Consider the following 27,874-nt stretch of genomic DNA (forward strand, 5'->3'; position numbering starts at 1 on the left):
AATGTTTTTCATTCCCAAGGACAGATTCCCAAAAGTAGGATTTCTGGCTCTAATAGCAGCTTAATTTTGAGTTTACTGAGACCTCTCTGAAATGACTGCCATAGAAGTTGGATCAAGCAAAATTCCCACCAGCAGTGGATGAGACTTCCTCTTTTACCATACTTCTACCAACACAGATTGTTCTACTATTAGTACTTCTGATATGTGCCATCCTCATTGGTGTAAGATGATATCACATCATTGTCTTGATTTAGAATTCCCTAACGATAAGAGATGATGGGCATTATTTTCATGTGGGTCTCTATTGGCTATCTGTGGGTCTTCTTCAGAGAATTATCTGTACATTTCCTCTCATTTTTAGTGGGGATTTTTGGTTTTATGGGGTTAACCTTTGTGAGTACTTTGTATATCCTAGATACCAAAGCATTATCTGTATAGTGTGTGCAATATGGTCTTTTATGGTTCTATGCAAATGTTATTGATTGTTTTAAGTCCTTGAAGAATGTTACAGATACTCCTCACTTAACAACCTACCTGTTTAGTGTAACCACTCACACTTATGACCATCTCTTCACAGTTATTTTATTTTATTTTAAATATTCTTTTTTTCCATCTTGTACACTCTACAGTACAATACGGTGGTTTTTGGTGCTTTAATGTACCTACTTTACTAACTTTATATTCTGTAATACATTGCAGTTCTCTGTGTAAATTACACAACCTATGCAAATTTAAAAAGTGGAAGTTTTCAGTTTGATCTTTCTCGATATTTTACTTATTCAGAATACTGTATTGTCAAGTACTATGCATATACTGTACTACTGTATACAGTACATGAAGTTCCTCACTTAACGACCAATTATCTTAATAACCAAGTGTTTGAAACGGAACTTGGTCATTAAATGAGGAGTATTTGTAGCAGTTTAGATAAGATGGTAATTTTGATAATATTTATTATCCAATCCATGAGCCTGGAAAGTTTTTCCTTTCCCTTAGGTCTTTAATCAATTTATTATTAGGTTTTTAGAAGTTTTCCTGGTATACTTCTCTCCCTTCTCTTATGAGATATTAGGTAGATTACTTGGTACTTGATAGTTTTGGTCACTATTTTAAGTAATAGACTCTGCCTTTTTGTTTGTTTGATTTTGGATCACAGGGGTTACTACTCCTGGCTCTGCACTCAGAAAACACTCCTTGAAGGCACAGGGGACCATATGGGATGTCGGGATTCGGACTACCTTCCATCCTGGATCAGCTACATGCAAGGCAAAAGCCCTTCCACTGTGCTCTCTCCAGCCCCTCTTTAATCTCTTTCTACTCTGAGTTATTTGTAAAAAGAAATGCTACTGTCTTTTGTGTACTGACTTTGTAGATGTCCACTTTGCTGTATTGGCTTATTTTTCTAGGAGCTTTTTTGTGGACATTTTATGTTCTTTACTGTATATCATTATATCAAACAGAGATAGTTTGATAGTTCCTTTTTTCCAATTTAGATTATTTTTGTTTCCTTCTCTTGTCTGATTGCTATTGTTAGAACTTCTAATACTATGTTAAATTAGAGTAGAGACAATGGACATCCTTGCCTAGTGCCTGACCTTAATAGAATTGCTTTTATTTTTTGCCATTAAGAATAATGTTGGGGGGCCGGAGAAATAGCACAGAGGAAGACCGTTTGCCTTGCATGCAGAAGGACAGTGGTTCGAATCCCGGCATCCCATATGGTTCCCCGAGCCTGCCAGGAGTGATTTCTGAGCATAGAGTCAGGAGTAACCAATGAGTGCTGCTGGATGTGACCCCCACCCACAACAAAAAAAAATGTTGGGGGCCGGAGTGGTGGCACAGTGATAAGGCATTTGCCTTGCACAAGGCCAGCCTAGAGCAGACCACAGTTTGATCCCCATGAGTCCCATATGGTTCCCCAAGCCAGTAGTGATTTCTGAATGCATAGCCAGGAGTAACCCGTAAGCATCACCGGGTTTTCCCCCAGAAAAAGAATAATGTTGGCAATGGGCTTTTTATAGATATCTGGTACTATCTATTCACACCTATTTTTTGAGAATTTTAATGATGTATGGGTGTTGGATCTTGTCACATACTTTCTCTGCATCAATTGTTATGTGATTTTTATCCTTTCTTTTACTGTTATCTTATATGATGTTGATTTATTTGCATATAATGAAACAACCTTGCATCCTTGGATAAAAGCCCATTGGTCATGATGTATGATCTTCTTAATATTTTGTTGGATTCAATTTGCTAAGATTTTCGTACATTTTGTCCATTGATGTTGAGAGTGATTATTATCAAGGGATTTTGTTTCATCTTCTTTTAGAAGTTTGCTGTATTTTGTTGGATATACATGACCATAATGTAGACCCATATTTCTTATTTTATAGTTAGTTATGAGTCTCTAAAGTTGTGACCTTTTCTTTATCCATGAAGGAGTCTACCCTTTCTTGAAAGCTACATGATCATCTAGCTGGATAAATTATTCTTGATGAGACATTCTCTTTTTTTTTTTTTTCACTATATTTCACCACTACCTAAAGACCTCATGGGTGGCTTGTGATAAATCTGTGTATCTTTTTTTGTTTTTTGGTTTTGGGGTCACACCGGCAATGTTCAGAGGTTACTCCTGCCTCTAAACTCAGAAATTACTCCTGACAGGCTGGGGAGACCATATGGGGTGTCTGGATTTGAACCACCATCCTTCAGCATGTGAGGCAAACGCCTTACCTCCATGCGATCTCTCCGGCCCCAAATATGTGTATCTTAATGATGCTACTTTGTATGTAATTTCTCTTTGTGATCTTGCTGCTTTCAGAATTCTATCTCTATCTGTGGTTTTCATCATTATTAGGATTTGCCTTGTGGTGCTTTCATTTGGGTGTTTTTTAGTTAGTACTCTTTGTGCATCTAGTTTGTGGGTGCATGCACTCTTCAGCTTGATATCAGTAATGATATTCTTTTTTAAAATAATTTTTAAACTTTATTTATTTATTTATTAGTTTTTGAGCCAAACCAAGTGTCACTCAGGGCTTACTCCTGGCTCTGCCCTCATAAATCGCCCCCTGCTGACTGGGGGACCATATGGGATACCGGGAATTGAGCAGGATCCCTCCCAGGCCAGCATCAATTAGAAATTTCTTTTTGTTCTCTTAACATATTTTTATTGTTACTAAGGTATCATGTTACAATATCATTAATTGCAATGCTATTGATGCATCAAGTTACTTTGTACCAGTATCAACATGTTATTATTAGCCATGTTTCCACTTTTTAATGGTATATTGTTTAGATAATAGACAAGACTGACATATTAGCAGAAGCAAAAGAAACAAAACCAGTTAAAGTGACTGCCTGCATGCTATCAATGCCCCTTCTTCTCCTCCTAGCAACAAGCAGGTTATACCCAAAACAGGTAATACTGAGCCATCCACGTGTTGCTGAAATTATTTGGGGAGAAAGTAGCAGCTTCTGATGAAAACAAATGGCACTGTATATTTGTCTCACAAGGAGAAATTCAAAAAGGGCATTCATGTGGGGTTGTTTGTTGTTACTGTTTAACTTTCTCTATTAAAGAGCAGCATCCTCAGTAAGTTTGGGAACCTCTGGGACCAAAGATACATACAATTAGATAATTGCATGCTTTATATAGTTTATTTGTTGGGGGGGGGGACTTGGAGCCACATCCAGTTCTGTCAAGCACTTTTTTGCTTAATCTTGCTGGTGAGTATTGAACTGGGGTCTAGTCTGTGCAAGGCAAGTGATTTAACCTCTCTATTATCTTTGACTCTCAAACACTTCAAGTTTTTAAAAATGCTTTTACACAGAAGAAAACCATTCGATTATAATATTTTAAATTTTTATCAAATGATAGTACATAAGTGAAAATATAAGCAAATAAGTAAGGTACAATTATGTTTTCGCATTTCAATTGATGTAAATATTACTTACTATTATATAACATAAGACGTGGAGATGAAATCAATATGACTGCTGACTTAAATAAAATATTCTTTTATTGGGGGGTCACACCCAGCAGTGCTCAGGGGTTAATCCTGGTTCTACACTCAGAAATTGCTCCTGGCAGGCTTGGGCGACCATATAGGATGCCGGGATTTGAACCACCATCCTTCTGCATGAAAGGCAAATGCACTACCTCCATGCTATCTCTCAGGCCCCAAAGATAAAATATTCTTACCTCACCTCTAAATTTAAGGGTTTTTCAAGCTAACATATCTGCGAAATAAAGGGGAAAGGGCTACATATTTTGATAATTCATTTGTCTCACATAAATACTCCCCTAGAAATTAACCCATACTGTTATCTTATATATTCATGGATAAGTATATATCCTTTCTTTTTCATCACTCATTTACAACATTTACTTTGTTGATTATATTTGTTTTTATTTTTGCCACATTCAATAATACTCAGAGCTCATAACTGCGTCTTTGCTCAGAGGTCACCTCTTGCTGACTTTCAAGGGTTCATGTGTGATACAAGGGATCATACTGGGTTAAATGCAGGTAAGAAAAAGTGTCTTAACCCCTGTACTGTTTCTCTGGTTCCACTGTCCTTCTACCTAATATGTGTACTTTATTCACTTTGATGTTAGCAATAATTTAATTTTTCATAGTTTCATGTAATGACTTTTTTTAGAGACAAACATATACATGTATCCACAAAACTACAATTCTGGACAGAAAAGTTATCTAGTTATCATACAGAGCTCTGATGCAAAAGCATATTATTGCTGAGGTATTTGAGTCCCAATAATCAGTCATATTTGTGTTTAAAAAATACACCCTTGAGGGGCTGGAGAGATAGCATGGAGGTTAGGCATTTGCCTCACATGCAGAAGGTCGATGGTTCGAATCCCAGCGTCCTGAACCTGCCAGGAGCAATTTCTGAGCGTAGCGGGGGTCTCAAACTCGCAGCCTGCGGGCTGTTTGCGGACCTTCGTACAACATTTTGTGGCCCTGCCCTAGAGGAATCGTTTTTTGTTTTGTTTTGTTTTAGTTGTTTGGGTCACACACACACCCCCAATGTTCAAGGCTTACTACTGACTTTGCACTCAAGGATCACCCCAACTTTGCCTCCTGCGGCCCCCAGGTAAATTGAGTTTGAGACCCCTGGCAGGAGTAACCCTTGAACACTGCCGGGTGTGACCCAGCCCCCCACCCCATAAAAACCACACTTGTTTGGATATTTAATTTGTATTAAACAATAAAATGTAGTCTAATTTGAGAGGCAGCCCTATGTCTTAATAATCCATAATCAAACCCAGAATTTATCATTTTCTTAGATTAGCAGCACTAATCTAAGCCAACAAACATCAACTACTCTCCTCCCAATAATAAGAAATCTATATGCCTCTGTAAATTTACCAATAGCTACCCAGGTTAAAGGACTGATATATTTATCTCAAATGTACTATAATTAAAAGATAATGATTAATTAAAATACTGAAGAATGCTAGTATTACAATTTACAATTACACATATTGTATTAATAGTTTTTAAGTAGCAAGCAAGGTAAACTGCTAAGAGTGGTGTCAGTACAGATAGTATTTTTAGGTAGATAACTGAAATAATTTGAAAGCTGACAAACTGATTAATCACACACCTATATTCACATTAATATGTCCCATTTTTCATCTCAGGCTTTTAAGTCCAGTGCCAAGTTTGTAATGCCTCTAATTATGAAAATGAAAGTATAGATAATACCTATGTTTTAAATGATTTTCCAAAGCAAATACTAGAAGTAGTGCTGTAGTCTGATACAGAACTTTTCTAGGGAACGCTTGGAATTTAATTTTAACTGTTGAACTATGCAAACAAATAGTCATCCTTTTCCTCCCACATTCCAGATTTTCTGCAGAACTGACAGAGAACTTAAAACAGTACTTTCCATGGAAACTTGAGGAGGCAGGAAGAGTTCTTCAGGCACTTGAAAGTACATATTTCCTGTCAATATCCAGTCAGGTCCACAAAGCGAGAAGATTAAGTTTTTGTTTTGCAACCATGGTTTTATGATGTTATTAAATAATTAATAATTATAGAAGATTCTGAACTATTTTCAGTAGTTAAAAACTTGACAGTAGTAGCTCCAATAAAGACAAAATTAATTTGGACTCTTACTGGAAATCAGGTCTAGGAACTCATTGGAATCTAACTCTTACATAATTTCTTGTTTGTTGGTGATTATTTGAAGCTAAATTCCCATGCATGGTTTCTTTTCTTTCTGACAGTCATAGAGAATTCAAAAGCAAATGGCTTTTCAGTCATTTTTAGAATGAACTTCAGTTCCCAATATAATGCATATGGTCAAGCACAGAGAAAATGTTTCTCCACATGTGGATACTTGGTTAGACTATTGAAATAATTAGTGAACAAGTATTATAGAATTTACACTGTGAAGCAGGCACCAGACTTGGTTTTGGGCCAAAATAGTCCAAAACCAAGTCGGGGTAAAGGTACAACAAAACTATTTATAAACAGAGGATGATAATGACAGTTGTATATGAAGACTCATTTGGGTACATATGAGGACAGCTCATGTAGAAGAGAAGGTTCTTCAATGGAGGCAACCTGGGTGATCAGTTTGTATCTTTCTTACATTTATTTTACTCTATAGAGTAGAATTAAAGAGTGATAGAATTGAAGTAGGAACCCTAAAGATGAGCTTTAGTGCTTTATCTATTTTCCTAATACATCAACTCTGTTTACTGAACATATTTCTCAATGCCCTCATAAAGTTTTTCTCCTTTAAAATTTCTTATTAATTTGAAGCACTATGATTTTTACTGTTCATTATAGTTTAATGCATACTACATTCCAACACCACAATCTCCACCTCCACATAAAATTTTGTTCTACAGATCTTTCTCTGGCAAAGAACATTAGTACATCAAGATAAATCCCAGAATGACTTCCATAATCATCATTAATGATAAATTAATCATTACTATTAGATGATAAATGATCTAATTTGCTTATAAATAGTGATATTAAATTCACTTTTACACAGTAGAACTTAATTATTATAAATTGATTGCTTCATTAGATCAGTTTGCAAGATAGTCTTGCCTGATATTTTCTGCTTTTTTTTATAAACATATGTGAAGATATGTAGAAAGGAAGTATTTTACTGAATTTTACATGGCTCATTTTTTAATAATATCTTTATTTAAGCACCATGATTACAAACATGTTTATTGCTGAGTTTCAGTCATAAAAGGGACAACACATCACCCTCCCACCCCACCCCGGGAAGGCAGAGCAGTGGCACAAGCAGTAGGGAATTCCCCTTGCACGCGCTAACCTAGGACGAACTGTGGTTCGATCCCCTGGTGTCCCATGTGGTCCCCCAAGCCAGGAGCGATTTCAGGGCGCACAGCCAAGAGTAACCCCTGAGGGTCACTGGACGTGGCCCAAAAACAAACAAAAAAGAACAGCCCCCTTCACCAGTGCAACATTCCCATGACTTTTTAAAAGGAAGCATAATAACTTTTTGATGGAATCAAACAAAGAATCCTGTTATTTTGTTGTTGTTGTTGTTGTTTGTTTCTGGGCCACACCTGGTGACACTCAGGGGCTACTTCTGGCTATGTGCTCAGACATCACTCCTGGCTTGAAGGACCATATGAGATGACGGAGGATCTTATAGAGGTCCATCCATCCTAGGTCAGACACTTCCAAGATAAATGCCCTACTGCTGCACCACTGCTCCAGCCCAAGAATCCTGTTTTTGATAGAGACCTAAATTTCTTAGAGACAACATTTTTGAGATGGTATCTTGAGTGGGAGTTATATATGAATACATAAAACTATAATCACAAAAATTTAATCCAAGAGCAAACATAACAAAACAAAAAAGTGTTACCAAAAGTGATTTAATATTATAAAAAAATTTTATATGATAAGTGCCGGCATAATTAAATAAGTCAGTATGGGGTCAGACATTGTTTAATATATTTAGTGGAACTGGATTTTGTGTTTATATTCATTTTGCTTTAATCCACTTTGATTTTTCTTTTCCTGACCTTTACCTTAATAATATCTAAGCACTCTGCTAGCATCTTTTCAATTTGTATATATTTTCATAAATGTACAAAAATGTGTAAAGGAAGAGGATTCTTTTATTTTCATGATCAAAGAAAACTTCAAGGGGCCAGAGAGATAGCATGAAGGTAAGGTGTTTGCTTTCCATGCAGAAGGTCAGTGGTTCAAAACCCAGCATCCCATATGGTCCCCACCCCACTCCCTGAGCCTGCCAGGAGCAATTTCTGAGCATAGAGCCAGGAGTAACCCCTGAGTGCTGCTGGGTGTGATCCAAAAACAAAACAAAAAAACAAAAAAAGGAAAATTTCAAGTTTTCTAAAAAAAGAGGAATGTCAGGAACACATTATCTATATTATTTATATACAATCCTGATATACATATATCTGATATATATATTTTTTATACATTCCTGATTGTACCTGATTTTAAAAATTCAGGGTCAGAGATATAGTACAGTGGATAAGATACTTGCCGTGCACATGGCAGACTTTTTTTTCAATCTCCAGCACCCCAGAAAGTTCATCAAGCCCTACTAAAAGTAAACCCTGTGTACAGAGTAAGGAATAATTTGGGGGCACAACCAGGGGTAGCCCAAATACAAACTAAAAAAATCATTAAGTTATGATAAGGAAAAAAAACAAACTAAAACTTTTATTATTATCAAAATGAGCCATCAAAACATCAAAATAGCTCATTAATCTCTATTATTTTTCTACCAGCAATATAAACCTAAAGCTATAAAATGGGCATCATAACTCCTATAGTCTGGTTGATCATCACATGATAACAAGTTTCTTTATATTTTATATTTTACATATTCCATTGTAACAGTATTCTTGTGATAAATCATAAGGTCTTAATTTTTCATATAAATATTCTAATATATTAATTCTGAAGTTATTTTTAAATAGTATTTATACACTTACACATATATGCACATAGAGTATATCAGTTTTGGAACCACACCTAGAGTTCTACAGGACTTATTACTTGTTCTATGCTAAGGAATCACTCCTGGTGGTACTAGGAAACCTTATAGGGTGCCCGAGATTGAATCCAAATCAGCCATATCCAAGGCAATCATCCTTTCAACTGTACTATCTCTTTAGATCCTATATGTTACATATATAAATTATAATTTTTCTTTATATTATCACTCAATATTATTAAAATACTACGGGACACACCCATGTAGGATCCCTGCCATCCCATAGAGTCCCCCAAGCCTGCCAGGAGCAATTTCTGACTGTAGAGCCAGGAATAACCTCTGAGTGCTGCTGGGTATGGTCCAAAAACGAAACAAAAAAATTTACTCTTAACAAACCAATACTGTCTTTTAAATTATATTTTAAAATAGTCTCTTGAAAGCATAAATGCTAGAACCTTTTGTGAGATAAAGCATTGCTAGTAAGGCCTATACACATCATTAACATTGATGAAAAATTGTAAGACAGGGACAACTAAAATGTTCAGCAAAAAATAATAAACCAGAAAATACAAAGTTAAAAATTTTTTACAAAATAGGGGCTAGAGCGATAGCACGGTGGTAGGGTGTTTGCTTTACATAAGGCTGACCTGGGAGGGACCTGGATTTGATCCTCGGCATCCCATATGCTCCCCAAACCAGGAACGATTTCTGATTGCATAGCCAAGAGTAAGCACTGAGCATAACTAGGTGTGGCCCAACTCCCCTCAAATTAAAAAAATAAAATTACGTTGGATTTGGGGGGTGGTGAAAATAATATAAGATTATTTTTATAAAGCCCATTTGGCCATCAGATTTCTGAAATGTCTTCAAAGTATTACACAGAATTCTAGAAAATAAATACAAATACCAAAAATAAAGCACTGAAGAAAATTAAGGCAAAAATGAAGCATTCCCAATTTTTTTCTTTCTCTGCACATCCATATCCATATCTATTTTGGTATCACCAAAGTAGTAGTCATTAAGTGAAAGAGAAAGTAATAGTCAAGTAACAATAAGTTTACAGGCACTACAATTAAAGCCAGACATGTAGCCCCAAACAAAAAAAAATAGTTTTAAATACTTTTCTTAAGGAGAATATCTTGTCCTACAGAGAGAATATACATAAAAAGTGATGAAAATAAATAAAAAATATGAAGTACAACCCAAACAAATACTATGAAGTAGAGGTGTTTGGAGTTATCATAGAAGTGAAAGGACCAGTTCTTTGCCCAAGAAGTTGCTGTATTTTCTTCTACTACCACCTTACAAATGAATTCTGAAATTAGAATTGTTTAGCATCTTCTAAAAATCAGATTAGGTGGACAAATTGTTCACATATATAACATGTTTAATAACAGACTATTTAATTGAAATTTCTCTTCCTTGTTCTATATCCTACTCCAAGAAAAATTTCATTCAAAATAAACTATGCTTTCTAAGTCAGTAGTTTTCAATATTGGCTGCATATCAGAATATTTCAGAATGCTTTTGAAAGGATAGATGCCACTGCATATATATTCTAATATACTTGCTTTTGCGTGGGAATAGGAATCAGGATTTTTAAATCAAACATAAAGTCATAGTTGAGAATAACTGTTCTGTGCTTTTTGCAGTACTTAGAAGAGAAAGTCAATACTATGTAGAAAAAAATCTAGCATATATAATATACACATAATTGGTTAATAATAAATACATGAATATAATTTTACCTGATTTTTTAATTTTTTCCACAATTTAAAACCAGAATGATAGTCTAGCAGGAAGGGTATTTGCCAAGTATGTGGCCATGCACAGTTTGATCTTCAGTACCTGTATGATCCCCTGAGCCCCATCAGGGGATACTTGAGGAAAACAACAAACAAAAGGAAATGACTAATAAAGTACTAGTTAAATAGGGCTGGAGAATGCACTAAATTGTTAACTTATGAATAGTAGTATTACATTATTTTCATCGTAAAGAAACTATATAATTGTATGTAAAACAATGTCTTTGGAAAGAAAAATTGGTCAAGCAACAATTTAGAAAGATATGATAATCTTACAGTTTTTTGAGAGTGAGGGAGATATTTGCATTTGGCTATGTTCAGTCCTACTCCCAAATCTGTGCTCAGAGGTTCTTTATAGACAGCGCTAAGAAGACTGCACCAAAGTATGCAAATGCAAAGCATGTGCTCTACTCCATTGAGTTATACAATTAATTTATTATTTTCCAGTAATAGAAAATGTTCTTTAATTTTCCCCTTATTTTTGATTCTACAATAGTGCTACCAAGAGATTCTATAATAGTGCATTATACAAGAATACAATATTCTGTAGATATCATTTTGTATATGCTTAGTATCTTATAAATCATTGATTTTTGAGCAATAAAACACTTTTATATTCCACTCAATAATACATTCTGTTGTTATATGATCAAAGAAACAACTGAGCTGGTTTTTACACACTTAAAATTACATATATCACCAATGCAGTCCAAAAGAACTTTACTGAATTTTGTCTAAAAAGTCAATTAATAACTCTGGCATTTTTTCCAGCCAAAATTAGTCTTCTAATTCACTATGACTCTTTAGTTATCATAGTTTAGTTCTCACTAATTTTTGGAGTGATTATGGTATATAGTTATCTGTAATAATTTTACAAACCATTACACAAAAGTGAACATCAACAATCAAAATGACTGATTCAATCAGGTCTAGATACTCTAAATGCTTTTATCTGATAAAGAACTTTCTAAATTTATATTCCAATTAGCATTGCCCTGTCATTTAAAAGATAGGGTTACTGAAAGAAAGAACAGCAGTAAACAGAAGACTAGAATGTTTAAATCTTCTCCTTATTGCACTATTTAGAGTAAAAATTTATATAGTAAACAACTATTAATTGCCCAGTATCCATTTAAAAACATTTTCATCTGACTTTCTCCAACATTTATGAATTAAGCTAAAGTTTATCTTGGATTCAGAACATCCTGTAGGGCCAACATGGCAAAACAAACAGAACACTGATTTTGTATCTGAAGCCAACAGGTTACATGGTGGTTTGTCACCATTTGTGTCTATGTGCATCACCCCGTTTTTGACTCTACAATGTGAATGTGACAAAATCTTATTCATAATAGAACTTTACAACATACTCAGAGTAATGCCTATGATTTGTGGTAGTTTAAGTGGTATTTAATAAAATTAACATCTTGCCTCAATATAATGATATCATAAAATAGAGTTGTGTAGCTATATTTCACATCATCACTAATATAAAATTTACCAGAAAACAAACTTGAGTAAAAGTATCTGGGTTATTGTTACATTTTTTTTATCAATTTATCATTATAGGTGGCTTATTAAACATAGTTGATAAATATCAACTGTGCCCGTTATGTAGTAGCAATATTTGTTTGTTTGTTTTTATTTTGCTGATGCATTACAAAAATTGTCCAGGTTTATTTGTCCAGTGCTGAGTAGAGACTGGTCAAAATAATGAATTAGATCAATATATATTATATTACTCTATAGTTGTGTTTTTAATGTGTCAAGATTCTTTAATACTTGATAATATTAGATCTTTAAATTTGATCTACACCTACAATGTTAATGTAAAATTGAGAATGAAAACATGTATCAATAGATATGGAACATTTTTTAAAGGAGAAATGTTTTGATTTGAACTACCTAAAGCTCATATATAGAAGTGAGATAGAGACATAAATGAACTTAATGAACAAAATGAAATGAAATTGGACTCCAACTGCCAAATAAAGGATAAAGGAAGGATAGGGATTCCACTATAGAGAGGTTCCAAAAGACTGTGATGGAAGGATATTGATTCTTGGTAGTGGGTGTGGTCTGGGAACATAGTTTGAAAAAGCATAATATTCTACTCCTAAAACCTTTATAGCCATGGAAGCTTTGCAGAAATAACAAAAATAATTGACTGGGAAAATACGCTGATAACTAGAGGAAGAGGAGTAAGAGAAATGGGTAGCAGGGGTCAGGGGTCTCAAACTCGTGACCCGTGGGCCGCAAACGGCCCTCCGTACAACGTTTTGTGGCCCTACCCTAGAGGAATCTTTTTTGTTTTGTTTTATTTTAGTTGTTTGGGTCACACCCCCAATGTTCAAGGCTTACTACTGACTTTGCATTCAAGGATCACCCGACTTTGCCTCCTGCTGCCCTCAGGTAAACCGTTATCTGAATAATACAATTACATTGTATTACATATAACTCTAATGGTAGGTATGGTAAACCTATGCACATGTATGTGTGTGAGTACTCCTGAAACTTAACAGCATTTAAACCACAGTCAATTAATAAAATCTAAATTTAAACACTTTTGGCTTGAACAAAAATAAGAAAGACACTCAATATTCAGCTTTAGATACTGCCATTATATGCCAATGCATAAATTGGTAGCTTTCTAATGATGACAAAGCACTGGGATTTTAAGAAGTGAGCAGACAGACATATATCAGTTAAGTATGCATTAGTACAGCAGGTAAGGCATTTATTTTGCAATCTCAAATTTGATCCCCGGAACTCCATTTTCTCCTCAAGCTCAGCCAGGAGTGATCCCTGATTCATAGCCAGGAGTAAGCCCTGAGCACTGCAAGAAAAGAAAGGAAGGAAGGAAGGAAGGAAGGAAGGAAGGAAGGAAGGAAGGAAGGAAGGAAGGAAGGAAGGAAGGAAGGAAGGAAGGAGGGAAGGAAGGAGGGAAGGAAGGAGGGAGGGAGGGAGGGAGGGAGGGAGGGAGGGACGGAGGGAGGGACGGGAGGGAGGGACGGAGGGAGGGACGGAGGGAGGGACGGAGGGAGTGGGAGGGAGGGAGGGAGGGAGGGAGGAGGGAGGGAGGGAGGAAGGAAGGAAGGAAGGAAGGACGGACGGAAGGACGGAAGGAAGGAAGGAAGGCAGGACGGAAGGACGGAAGGAAGGAAGGAAGGAAGGAAGAAAGGAAGGAAGGAAGGAAGAATGAAAGAAAGAAAGAAAGAAAGAAAGAAAGAAAGGAAGGAAGGAAGGAAGGAAGGAAGGAAGGAAGGAAGGAAGGAAGGAAGGAAGGAAGGAAGGAAGGAAGGAAGGAAGGAAGGAAGGAAGGAAGGAAGGAAGGAAGGAAGGAAGGAAGGAAGGAAGGAAGGAAGAAAGAAAGAAAGAAAGAAAGAAAGAAAGAAAGAAAGAAAGAAAGAAAGAAAGAAAGAAAGAAAGAAAGAAAGAAAGAAAGAAAGAAAGAAAGAAAGAAAGAAAGAAAGAAAGAAAGAAAGAAAGAAAGAAAGAAAGAAAGAAAGAAAGAAAGAAAGAAAGAAAGAAAGAAAGAAAGAAAGAAAAAGAAAGAAAGTGTTCCAATGTTGGGTCATTGTTGTGGAAAGTATGGCAGACATTACAAGTGGATGATAATGAAATCTGGAAGGTAGCTTAAAAAGTTGTTGAGAGGGAAAAAATGGATCTGAGAGCAGAGAGCTGAAAAGTAAATAGTTTACTATCTTATAATTTTTCCCAGGGGTAGCCCTTACTTGCCAACAAAGTAGCACCACTATTTTTCAAGTTATTACAGTTTGGTGCTCTCAGTTTTAGGCACATTTCCAAATTATCTTTTGCAATTCTTCATCATCTTTGTACTCCTCCTCCTTTAAATTCAACCTTCTTTCAGAAAATATTTGAAAGAATATTTTCAACTAAAAGAAAAAGAAATGATATTGATATATAGAAGCCAGAGTGACAGTACAGTAAAAACATGGTAGGGCACTTGCTTTGCACCCATCAACCCAGGCTTAACTCATGGCACTCCATATACCTACCAGGAGTGATCTCTCATGAAAAAGCCAGTAGCAAGTCCTAAGAACTATTAGGTGATTTACCCTCCAAAGACAATGTGCAACCAGAATTCCTGTTAATAAATTTTGTTTCTCCTTAACATATCCCCTTTCCTTGAAATTTTTATGCAGTTTTACTGATTTTTTACCATCAATGATCACTCCCAAGCCCCATTTGCTCAATTTGAACTTGTGTATCAAATAACCTGATCTAGATACAAGCAGAAGAGTAGACTATCAAGTTCAATATAACAAAACTTAACTGATAATCACTTGATCCTTTTCTTCTTCTATATTCCACATTATTTATAATATAAAGTTCTTTCATATCTAGATGGAAAAACCTTGTCATGGCTTTGATTTGCTTATCCTCAATGCTATATATGATCAATTGTTAACAATATTGACTATTCTTGTAAATTCCATCAATTATTTTAATCATTTTCCAATGTCACAATCACTAATAGTGCTGACCATAGTAATTATTTGTAAGTTATACAATAAATTACTCTTTCTGTGCTATTAGATATTTTCCCCTAGATTTTCTCATTGTTATATCAATTAGATATTTGGCTACATAAATTTTAAATATTTATGTCCCACATTTGACTATAGCTTTCTTTTGATAAAAAATGTTCAATGTGTATGACTTTAGAGTTTACTCAAGTCCTGCTGTTTATGGAATACAGCCCTTGACTTGGAATTAGTGTCCTTTTTTTCTGGCCTCTTTTTTTTTCCTTTATTGGTACTTAGGAGAAAACAAAGGGCCTCATGCATATATGACATGCTCTACCACTGAATTCCATCCCAGCCTTTTTTTTCACAATTATTTAACTCAGAGATACCTAAAATTATTAATTGCCTTCTTAGGCACTTATATTTAATGGAGCAAACTTCATTATAATTAGAAAGTAGCATACTCTCTGGTGCCAGAGAGATAACATGGATGTAAGGTGTTTGCCTTGCATGCAGAAGAACGGTGGTTCAAATCCTGGCATCGGATATGGTCCCCTGAGCCTGCCAGGAGTGATTTCTGAGTTGTAGAGCCAGGAGTAACCCCTGAGTGCTGCTGGATGTGACCCAAAAACCAAGAAAAGAAAAGAAGAAAAGAAAAGAAAAGAAAGAAAAGAAAAGAAAGTAGCATACACTATCCATACCTTTTTTCTGCTCACTTGGGAGAATTCCAATTCTAGTTAAATTCAATTGATTTTTCCCCCATGCTTACAAGCAAATAATTGAAAATACTTAAACGAAATCACATGTCCATGCAAACCAAATTCAAATTAAATTTATAGCATTTCAAGTAAATATTTTGTTTATTTGTTTGTTTGTTGTATTTGGGGAGCACACCCAGTGACGCTCAGGGGTTACTCCTGGCTATACGCTCAGAAATCGCTCCTGGCTTGGGGGACCATATGGGATGCTGGAGAATCAAACTGTGGTCCATTATTTTTTAATTTTTTAAAATTATTTGTTTTTAATTATGAGAACAATGATGCAAAGAGGACAAGGTAAAATTACAGTGGAAGGACAATCACCCATAAACTTTGTTACCGCCAGCAAAGTAGGCAACTTATCGCTCCATGCCACTGCTCCAGCCTCACAAGTAACTATTTTCATGATAAATTTATTCACCCATTTTCCATAGGCTACTGTTTTAAGTTTTTGCTTTATTTCATCTTCTACTAACTACTTTTTCTTGCTCTCCGCTGAACATTTTAATTTTGAAAAAAAGAAATGTTCAAATCTAAATATCTGTATATTTCCACAAAATTCATATCACTGGTGTGTATATGCCATTTAATATATTCTTCCTAATTGAAACTGGATGAATTATTCTTGGTCCTGTCAACAACTCCTCATCCTCCTTTTGGCTCAGGCTCATTTTCTACTTCCTACTTTTATAGTCATTCTCTCATAGCATGAAGAGCCTTCTTTTTAACCCTCAGTTGGCTTATTCCATTCCTCAAAAACATCTGGTAGTACTTTTTCACTTGATGTATCATGAAATAGCTTCATCCCTTGACTTCTGTGATTCCATATTTTGATAATTCATGTGACAGTATTTTCTTTATAAGACAACCAAGGTACTCTGTAAAATAAAAATGCACAGGTTCTGATCTCTTCCCCACACACCGGTTTCTAACTCCTTAGGTGAACGGGTCTGAGGAACCAGGGTATCGGTACAGAAAGGATGTTCATGGCTTCTGTGACCTTTTGCCTTGTGCTATCTGCCTCAATCCCAAGCCAAAACTGCTCTTTTTTATATTAAAACCAATTCTCAAAACCAAGAGGAAGCAGGTCAAGAGTGAGAAACAAAAGTACTGTCCATTGGGCTTTTACCTATCAAAGGAAGAGGTTTTAGAAGGAGGAAGTTGGGGGGTACACTTTGTTAGAGGGTGGTAGCTGGGTATCATCTTACAGTGCCCTATAATAGATAAGTGGCTAAAGAAAACTTGGCATATCTACACAATGGATATTGTGTAGGAAAAATATGAAGTCATGAAGTTTGCCTATTGATGGACATGGAGATTATTATGCTGAGTTAAATGAGTCAGAGGGAGAGAGATAGACATAGAATAGTCTCACTCATCTGCGGTATATAAGGAAAATAAAAAACAGTATGATAATACTATCCAGAGATATTAAAAATGAAAGCCAGAAGGAACAACCCATGATATAAATCTTTCCAAAAAGAGCAAAGAGTGCATTTAGAGCACTAACAGCACTGACAACTACCATGACATGATAGTGAGAGAGAACAGTAGAATGCATGTTCCAAAGACATAGGGGGGAAAGAAATGGGAAACACTGGTGGCAGGATAGTTGCACTGGTGAAGGGTGGTATACATTCTGTAACTAAAACCTAACTATGAATATTTCTGTAACCATGGTACTTAAATAATTATTTTTAAAAATCCATACTTATTCCAATGACACACATTTCTTAACTCCTTTATATAAAAATTCTTCAAAGGAATTATCCATCTTTACAGCTTCCCATTCCTTTTGAGTCCATTCCACAGATGTTTTAACCATTACAATGTGCCTGCTCTTGAAAAGTTTATCCTCGACCTCCAAATTTTGTTTACCAGTGGACAATTGTTGCCCTCAACGTTAATCCATTCCACACAATCATCTGGCAGTACTTTTTCACACAGTATATCATGAAATAGCTTCATCCTTTGACTTCTGTGATTCCATATGTTCTGTATCTTCCTGATATTTTATTCAGCACTTCTTTTCCATATGCTTAACAGAATCATAAGTCCTTCTTTTTTCTCTGTTCTCAGCGTTGGTACTCATATCAAAGTTTGTGACGTTAACTATTTGTCTGAAAACTCCAATTTCCTGGTCCCATCACTTCCATGATCTCCAAATATGGCCTATTCAGTATCTTCAACTACCTATCTCATCAACATCAGAAAGGTATCATATTTCAAACTAAATTCTTGTACTAATTTTATTTCTTCTCCAAGTATTCTCTATTTCAGTAAATTAAAAAAAGTCATTCCAATTCTGAGACATAAAACTGAAATGATTATTGTCTCCTCTATTACAGTCACATAGAATCAAATCATTAAGACATTCCTGTTGGCTTCACTTTTAGTATAACTCTTAAACATATAATCTATCCTCAACAAATCCTTACTTGTTCAAATTAAAAATTGGAAACTAAAATTATTTCCATTTTAGTTGCCCTCATCTCTTATCCAAATGTTTCCAACAGAAGAGTCCATAGCCTCCTTCCTTAATTCTCCCTCCTATGTATATTCTTGATTCAATGTTCTACAACTATTTGTAATATACCTCTAAAACATTTACGTATCATGATAAATGCTGTATATATAAGGTACATAAGTATATTATGTTTCTGCAATTGCTTTAAGCAATATGTATGTACATATAGATTTAACAACCTTACAAAGTTAATTTGTTTATCTTTACATATACATATAATAAAATAGAATAACAAATGAGGGCAGAGTGATAATGCAGTGTGTAAGGCATTTTCCTTGCACAGGGTGGACCTGGTTCAATCTCTAGTGCCCCATATGATCCTTGAGCCTGTCAGGAATGATATCTGAGCACAGGGCTAGGAGTAAGCCCTGCATATTGCCAGGTATGAACCAAACACAAAGTAAAAAATATCTTAGACCAGCCACACAATAGGTAGATAACTAATTTGCATGCCTCCAACTCTAGCAAATTATTTGCTTCACTGAAATATATAAGCACCATTCAGGTAAGAACTTTGTCTTATCACTGTTTTGGTAACAGTCCCTGACTTATACGTTTATAATTGGCATATGACCACTTCACTTGCCCTCTGTTCCTAATAAATAATAAATAACTTATTTCCTTAATTAAATCTAATTAATTAATTCAACCTAAACATGTTAAAATAAGTTTATACGATATAGACCACATTGGGTTTGCCTTGAACTACAACATGCTGGCTAATGAAAAAATGACATATCAACAGTGGGGAAGGGTCTTAGGTTATTTGGTAGTGTTGAAAGATAGTAAAAAAGCACATATGTTAATACTATTGTGACCATGGCATAAACCACAGTAAAAATAAATAAATTCAATTTTCTTTTTTTTTCCAAGGGGAGAGCACGAATGCAGTCCCCCACTACCACAAATTATGCAGTCGAGTTTCTCACATTTGGGAAAATCGCAGGGGTCAGCACATCCGGAGTGCAATGGATAAGCCTCACCCTGGCAAAAACCACCTTCGTGATCATGGTATCTCCTCTGCCAGGTAAGTATAATAAATTCAATTTTCTGTGAAGCATCTCTTTAATATTATCATGGCACTTAAATATGTATACTCTTAATGGGTCCAAGAAATAATACAGTGATCAGGGCACATACCTAGCATGGAGCCAAACTGGGAACAATTCCCAGCAACACTGGACCCTGACTGTCACCAAGACTTTGGAGGCCCTGAAGCAGTGCCAAGAGAACCTGAGAAACATTTGAAATGCTTCAAATCCTTGGCCCTTGCATTGAAGCAGCAAGCTGTCTGAGAATCATCACTAGGTACTATGTGTCTCCTGAGAACACCACATATGTGTGCACGTGCATGCGCGCGCACGCGCGCGCGCACACACACACACACACACACACACCACTCTACCTCATTTGCCAGAAATGAAAGACATCCAACATATACATCTACTTCTATAACAATAATAATCTTAGAAGAAGTTAATTTTAAATAAGAGTAAATTTCCTGAAATTTGTCAAAATTTTTTTACAAATACAACTATGCATTTTAGGTGACTCATGGATGTCTAGAAAAAGTGAATTTTTAGCATTATTATAAAAATTAATATTATTTACAGCAAAATAATAGTTTCAGCTAAGGAGTCTATTAGGAAAAAAGTGTAAGATTAGAAGTAGTTTATAAAAATCTCCTTCAAATATGCTAGTCCATGATATGATCTTCTTGAATGCCAGTTAATGTACATGTATTGGAAATAAGCTACTAAAGAGCTATTTTTGGCATTCATTCTACCTTCTCAAAGCACTAACTCACAGAAATTCAAAACTTTTGTATTACAGTAATTCTTATTACCTTTATCAAATAACAGATTTTCTCACCACTGTTTCTCACATATCCATCTCTATTTGAAAATCCTTCCTAGGTTTCTAGTTTGCTTCTTAGAATTTTCAAATATTATCTCATTTAACCTTCCAAACAATAATGAGAGAATAAAAGCTAAAAAAGAGACAAGTCCAGTGATTGATCCAAGCACTATTGGCATTATCTGTAAAAACACCCTGTTCTAAAATGTGAAAGCAAAGACATTTTTGTGGAGCACAGCATAGTCAACATTGCTGAAAAGAAAGAAACATGGGGCTTAAAAACTTGTTATGAGTGTTAAATCCTAGTCATATGCAGACAACTAGAAAATAGCTTATGCCACCTACACATAGCAAACATCCTGTAGTGTTGATCTTATACATTCACAATAATCTTTTTCAAAAATCATTTTCAACCATAACCAGAATAATTTCCTCCAAAGCAGCCAGACCATAGTTGAAGAAAACATGGAAACAAAGATAAAAGTATATGACAGGGATACGAAGAAGTAAATAACAGAACCTGGAAAGAGCAAAAATAAGTTGTTTATACATTTGTCAAGCTGTAATAGTAAATATAAATGTAAATATTTAGGTACACAGGGGCTCAGATTGATTTAAAAAGCACTGAATATTAAATACACACAAAATGATATCTAAGGATAATTTACTTTTTTAGTAGTATTTTGCCTAGAGGAAACTAGTATTACAATAATAAAAGTAATTACTTTTAAACAGATATAAGCCAATGCACTATAATGCTTATATACTTATTCTTACTTGGATAACAAATGATTGTTGATCGCACCAAAAATTTAAACTACCTGCCGAAAAGTGTTGCAAGAAATACAGAGAGATATTATCAAATTTTTATAACCCTCTAATCCACATACATCATGAACTGTTAAAAAAAGGCTCTAAAGTTGTCAATTGTTTTATGGTTCTTAATGTTTGTATTTGGAAGACTTGAAAATTAGAGGTCATTTCCCCCTAAAATGTTAGGATTATTTGCTGGAGGAATAGTACAATGGGTGACGCATTTGCATTGGAATTCTCATATCCTGAGCACCTCTAGGAGTAATCCTTGAGTACAAAGCCAGAAGTAATTCCTGAGCACTGGTGCGTCTGACCCAAATATCACAAACAAACAAACAAGCAAATAAATAAATAAATAAATAAATAAATAAATAAATAAATAAATAAATAAAAGCTATGTTCTATGGGCTCAGAAAGGGATAAGAAAGATAGGGCACACACATTTACTACACTGCAAGCCCGATTGTTCAAGTATCTTCACAAGAGGTCTTGGGCTCATTGAGTACAACTTTGGAGGTCCTTCCAAAACACTGGGCTTTACCCTTAAGAATAACTAATAGGGGCCCAGAGCAATAGCACAGTGGTAGGGCTTTTGCCCTGCTTGCTGCTGACCTAGGTTGGATTCCCCAGGGTCCCATATGGTCCCCCAAGCCAGTAATAACTTCTGAGTGCATAGCCAGGAATAACCCCTGAACATCACCAGATGTGGCCCAAAAACAAACAGAAAAATGAATAACTAATAAATCATGATGCCTTAAAAAGATCTTAAATCTTTTAGACAAAATGAAATTGAAACAATAACAGTAACCACTTATTTTCAGGACATTTATACAACAGTTATTCAGAATTAATCACATTCATTGAAATGCACATTCATAGAAATTTTTATTGGATATTTGTGTTCCTTAACACATGCTCCTGAATAAAATTTATTAATGATATTGTATTTTAAAATAAACTAAGCATTAAGATAATGTTTTGTTTCTTACTTAGCGATTCATAATATTCTTTCATTTTCACTGGTTCATTGGTATAAAAAGATTGATGTTTTATTATTAACTTCCTATTAGAGAATAAGAAGTCTTATTTTGTAATCAATAAACATAAGCTAGCTTTTGTAGATGAACAGATCTATTTAGTACTTGCTTTGAATATCAACTCCTATGGATGAATTGGTTAACTTGATTATTTGAGCTCCTTATTTTTTCACTTTCATCATACTTTCTTTCCACCTTTAAATTTGAGGCAAAATAAACACCTTAACCCTTTTATATAGTTAAAATTTCTCACATTTTTGTTTTTGTTTTGATTGTTTGTTTTTAATAATTTTTATTTTGACCAAAGTGGATTACAAATCTTTCACAGTAATATTTTAGGTACATAGTGACATTGAATCAGGGGCATTCCCACCACCAATGTTGTCCTCCATCCACCTCTGTTCCCAGCATGCATCCCATAACGGCCCTCCTTTGCCCCCAGGCTGCTAATACAAGTGGTCCTTTCTGTGTCTAGCTTGTTGTGAATTGGGTATTTAATCACTTTTTTTATAACTGAAACTCAACTACAAACATGTTTGTAATCATGGTGCTTAAATAAAGACATTATTAAAAAAATAAATATAAAAAAATAAAATGTCTCACTAAATCTTTTACTCTTAAATCTAAGAAACAAAAAGAAGATGCAAGAAGTCTCATAGCTACTCTAATAAGCAAAAAATTCTATATACACTCTATATGTTTTTTGGACAAAGAAATCACTAACACACTACCAGAAGCAGTACATCTATTTGCATCAAGTTTGCTCTTAATAAACTATGGAAAATTTAAAAGTGACAGAAAAATTATAAAAGACAGACAAGTATATAAAAGAGAATGCTTATAGTATAAGCCTAATATCTGGTTTACAGTAAGTCCTTAAGTTAATAGTTTTCTAATCATAAGTAATATAAAGTGCTTTACACAAATGAAGGGAAAAGCATATATTTGACATTCATATATTTGAAAAAAAAATAGTACACTATGACTTAGTCCTGTGTTCCCTAAAAAAGGCAATGAAAACTGAACATAGGCAGTCAGCTCACCTAATTCTACAGCCCATTCCCGCCCTACCATTACTTCTACTTAAAAGAAAGAGATCTACTCAGAGACACAGATTAAAACTAGAGTTAGCACAAGTTCATTTTCTACTACATCTGAGTTGCTGAGAAAGAAAACATCCCTATCACCGCAAAGACAACTGTAAACACAGAGCAATAGCCAAGGGAGGGATCCTATTGCTCAGTGGAAGAACCAGAACTTCACAGACTGAAAAATGATCTCCACATCCTAAATACCAACAACCACACAACACAAACCCTTGTGCCAACATTTTTCCTTATGTTCTCATTAATTTTTATCCTTTAGTTCTTAAAAGGAGTTCTTGAATTCTTTCTAAGCTCCTATGAATAGTCCCAAGCAACCATTTCAATTAAAATCAGCTGCAACTGTTCTCTAAAGATCTTATATTACAAAAATCTCAGTATAGATAGACACACTGGGCTAGGGATATGTTGAATGGTCTTTACGTAAATAATGATTTTATTAAAAGATACACTGAATTCCCCCAAAAAATATAATTGTTAAAAAAAATCAGTGTTTGTGAAACAAACACACCTGGTGCTCTAATAGCTAACCTCTCTTTGAGATAAATTTATAATCCATATCAATTGGTCATTTGTGCTATCAGGAATATTTTATCATAGATACTTGTGTCCATATATTTGAAATAAAACTAGTATTAATATTTTAAATTAAAATATTCATATTGTTCATATATTTATATATTTAATAACTAAAAATAAAGAATTCAGAAATATGATTTATTAAGATATCCACACATAATAAGTATTAAATGATAGATTCTAATATGTAGCAATTACATTTTTAGAATGTTTTCTAATTTGATAATAAAAAGAAAATAGCGATAGATTTAAAAAAATGAGTAATATTGAGTCCATTTCCTTTAAAAAGTTCAAGCTACATGTAAATATCATCAGTTGTTTTCCATACAAAGAGTTGTATGCGTAAATTTAAAAATCTGCACAAATTCCATTTTTCACATTATTTTTTCCTAGTGTTTTATACAGTATTATTTTTTCTTTTATTTACAAAATAACACCAAATCAGCAAGGGTCTATGTGCAAGGGAAGCACATTATACTCACTCTTCAGTCCATTAAGGACAATATCAGTTCTTAGGTGGCCACGAAGACATCTCCAATTAAGAGACACTGTGGTACTCAATGAACTCAATAACTCATAAATAAACATTTTATTTTTAATCCAACATGGGCCTGCAGACACAAGCAAACTACATAAACCTAATTTTTTAGCCTTATCCAATAGCATATGGTATAGTGTTTAATATACTAAAGATGACACACTTGCTTTAAATGTGACTTTTTTGAGGAAGTTTTAAAAAATAATTTGAAGAATATTCAAATTGCTTTGTTAAAACTTAAATTCCAAACTAGACTTTATTAAACTAACATTTTCATTCTTGCAGAAGATTATTGGAAAACTTTTACCTTGATCCGACTCCTGGAGCATGTTAACAAATTCATCTCAATCTTTGGAGTCACTAGTTATCCCAAGGTTGTTTGATGGTTTTTTTGTTTTTTGTTTTTGCCACTTTTACCAGACCAAAGAATAGCTAAATATTACTTAACCTGTGCTGGGGGCAAACTTTAAATTGTTTGTAAGACATATTTTATATAGCTTATGTGTAATTTTCCAGTTCACAGAAAAAATATCCCCAACATCTGTATGTCATTAACAAGGTATCCCAAAAATAACATTGTACCAGACATAATAAAAGGACATATATATATATATATATATATATATATTTTTTTTTTTTTTTTGGTGGTTTTTGGGTCACATCCAGCAGTGCTCAGGGGTTATTCCTGGCTCCAGGCTCAGAAATTGCTCCTGGCAGGCACGGGGGATCATATGGGACGCCGGGATTCGAAATGACCTCCTGCATGAAAGGCAAACGCCTTACCTCCATGCTATCTCTACGGCCCCGACATATATATTTTTTAAATATGGAATGCTTCACCAATTTGCATGTCATCCTTACGCAGGGACCATGCTAATCTTCTCTGTATTGTTCCAATTTTAGTATATATGCTGCCGAAGCGAGCACAAAAGGAGCACAAATTTTTATAAAAAATCCTCTTCCGGGGCCGGGAAGGTGGCGCTAGAGCTAAGGTGTCTGCCTTACAAGCGCTAGCCAAGGAAGGGACCGCGGTTCGATCCCCCGGCGTCCCATATGGTCCACCCAAGCCAGGGGCGATTTCTGAGCACATAGCCAGGAGTAACCCCTGAGCGTCAAACGGGTGTGGCCCAAAAAACCAAAAAAAAAAAAAAAAAAAAAAAAAATCCTCTTCCAAATGAATAGAGAGATAATTAAGAGGTTAAGTACCTTGATAAGGCCATGAAAAGTTTCAGGCAAGAATATCCAAGTCAATAAGTGGTAAAAGGACAAGTTGAGGGGCCAGAGAGGTGATGCTAGAGGTAAGGTGTCTGCCTTGCAAGCTCTAACCTAGGATGAACTGCTGTTCGATCCCCCAGCATACTATATGTTCCCCCCAACTCAAGGGCGATTTCTGAGTGCATAGCCAGGAGTAATCCCTGAGTGTCAAATGGGTGTGGCCTGAAAAGCAAAAAAAAAAAAAAAAAAAAAACAAGGTGAAATTTTTTGTGCCCTATGTTTCTGGTGAAGGTAGGAACTGCTTATTTTCAAACCATAAATATTAACACTTAAACTAGCCATAATTGTTAACACTTATAATCAAATACTTAAATGGCAATGACATTTTATTAATAAAAATTAATGATAAACTGAACACAGTGAGTCCTATAGGGCATGTGTTATCAGATGTTTAGTGTAGTTCTCAGATATTTAGTGCTCTAATTATATCTTCTGGTTCATAAATAACTATGCATTTCAGATGCTAGTTGACAGGTGTAAAATACTGAAGAACATTGTTTGAGAGTATATCTAGCCTCTAGCCACTCTAATTATTATATTTTTTCCAACCCAGCCAGTTCTATCAACCCAAATTATCTCAAGATGCTGCAAATGTCCCATATGGAATAAAATCACCACCAATTGAAAATTATTATTCTAAAGACAATTTTTTTCAATTAAAGATATATTTTCTTTTAAAAAAAGACTAGAAAAGAAAGTACATGTCATAAACTGTGGGCAATAATTCAAAGAGGCAGTTAGTGAAATTCTGCCAAACGGTTTCAATAATATAAATCCTCATTTCACAAACTAAAAAGTAAATTTTTTACAAATTCAAATATATATGTAAATGACAGCATTTATACCAATACAGAATGTAAGATTCCATGCATAATTAGAAATGAATAATATTATATAGTTTTGTAAGCATAATGTAGCCCAGTATGTAGTCAGAGACTGGACATTGTGCACCAACTGGCCACTGGTTTCTGTCCCAGGCCCTCTTGACAGTCCAGAGAGCTCATATCCACGTATGGTCCAAATATGTCCAGTCCAAAAATATACAGTATCTCACTGTGTTCCACAGATCCCAAAGTCATATACCAAAGTCTTGGCATTAATAATCTTTATCCTTTGAAAATTATGCATTTTAAAAGCATGGATCTGAAGAGATATTATAGGAGTTAAGGCATATGCCTTACAAACATCCTATACAAGTTCAATCCTCAATATGGCTTATGGTCCCCTGAGCACTACCAGGAATGGTCCCTGAATACAGAGCCATGAGTAAGCATTGAGTACTGCCAGGAGAGGTCCATAAAACAAATTAGCAATAATAAATAAAAATTAAAAATCATAGTAGTGTTATTTACCTTTTAAGTCTTGGTTTATCAGCTTTATGATCAAAAACACACTTTTCAGTTTTTCTCCTCAAAACCAGATATCAAGGAATGCTTCTCTTATTTCTACAACTTACCAGATCACTTTACTGAAAAACTAAAAAGTTATTTTAATGCATATAATTACTCTCTGTTGCAGTTTAAATCTCTAAACAGAGACCAATAGATAAATTCTCTAGGCTCCAATATTATGGCAAATTATCAGTATTTAGAAAGAGATGGGTTGATGCTTCATCTTGGTAACTTGTTTTTTAGAGGGAGGAGGTTAGAAAGCAGAACATCTATCATAAGGGGAGTGACAGGAACTATATTTTAAAGTCCAAATTACATTTAATCAAAGCCTGAGTTTATAATATATGTTCTGACATAAATAGTATACATATTATTATCAGCATTACCAATACTTAAAATTACATCAGATAAATTAAAAACCAGGGTTGAAAGTTTAATAAGCTCAACAGTAAGTTACAGAATTATATAATTGTTTATTTCAGTGCACCTATCTATTTCCTGAGATAAGTCACAGCCAAAACATTATTTTAATTAAGCAATCAATTAATTAAAATGAATGAAACATTTCTGAAACTCAAAGACCCTAGAGAGTTAGGGTAGAGAAGTAGAATCAAGACTAGAATCTAGGAATTCATAAGCTAATCTGTGATTAGAATGTCAGTATTTCCTATAGATTTCAACAACTCAGAGACAATTTTTTTTTG

The 27,874-nt window shown here is 34.7% G+C and overlaps 1 protein-coding gene and 2 non-coding genes across 3 annotated transcripts in view; all 3 read right to left on the bottom strand.

Moving 5' to 3' along the window:
- Positions 1-27,874, bottom strand: part of RIMS1 (regulating synaptic membrane exocytosis 1) — a 577,010-nt gene that overhangs the window by 519,774 nt on the left and 29,362 nt on the right. The gene's annotated exons all lie outside the window — the stretch shown is intronic.
- Positions 19,448-19,612, bottom strand: LOC126015268 (U1 spliceosomal RNA). Its single transcript, XR_007498151.1, has one exon. It is a non-coding gene; the product is annotated as a U1 spliceosomal RNA (small nuclear RNA).
- Positions 25,325-25,431, bottom strand: LOC126015156 (U6 spliceosomal RNA). The gene has a single exon (XR_007498049.1). It is a non-coding gene; the product is annotated as a U6 spliceosomal RNA (small nuclear RNA).

Source organism: Suncus etruscus, chromosome 7 (assembly GCF_024139225.1).
Source record: "Suncus etruscus isolate mSunEtr1 chromosome 7, mSunEtr1.pri.cur, whole genome shotgun sequence".
NCBI lineage: Eukaryota > Metazoa > Chordata > Mammalia > Eulipotyphla > Soricidae > Suncus > Suncus etruscus.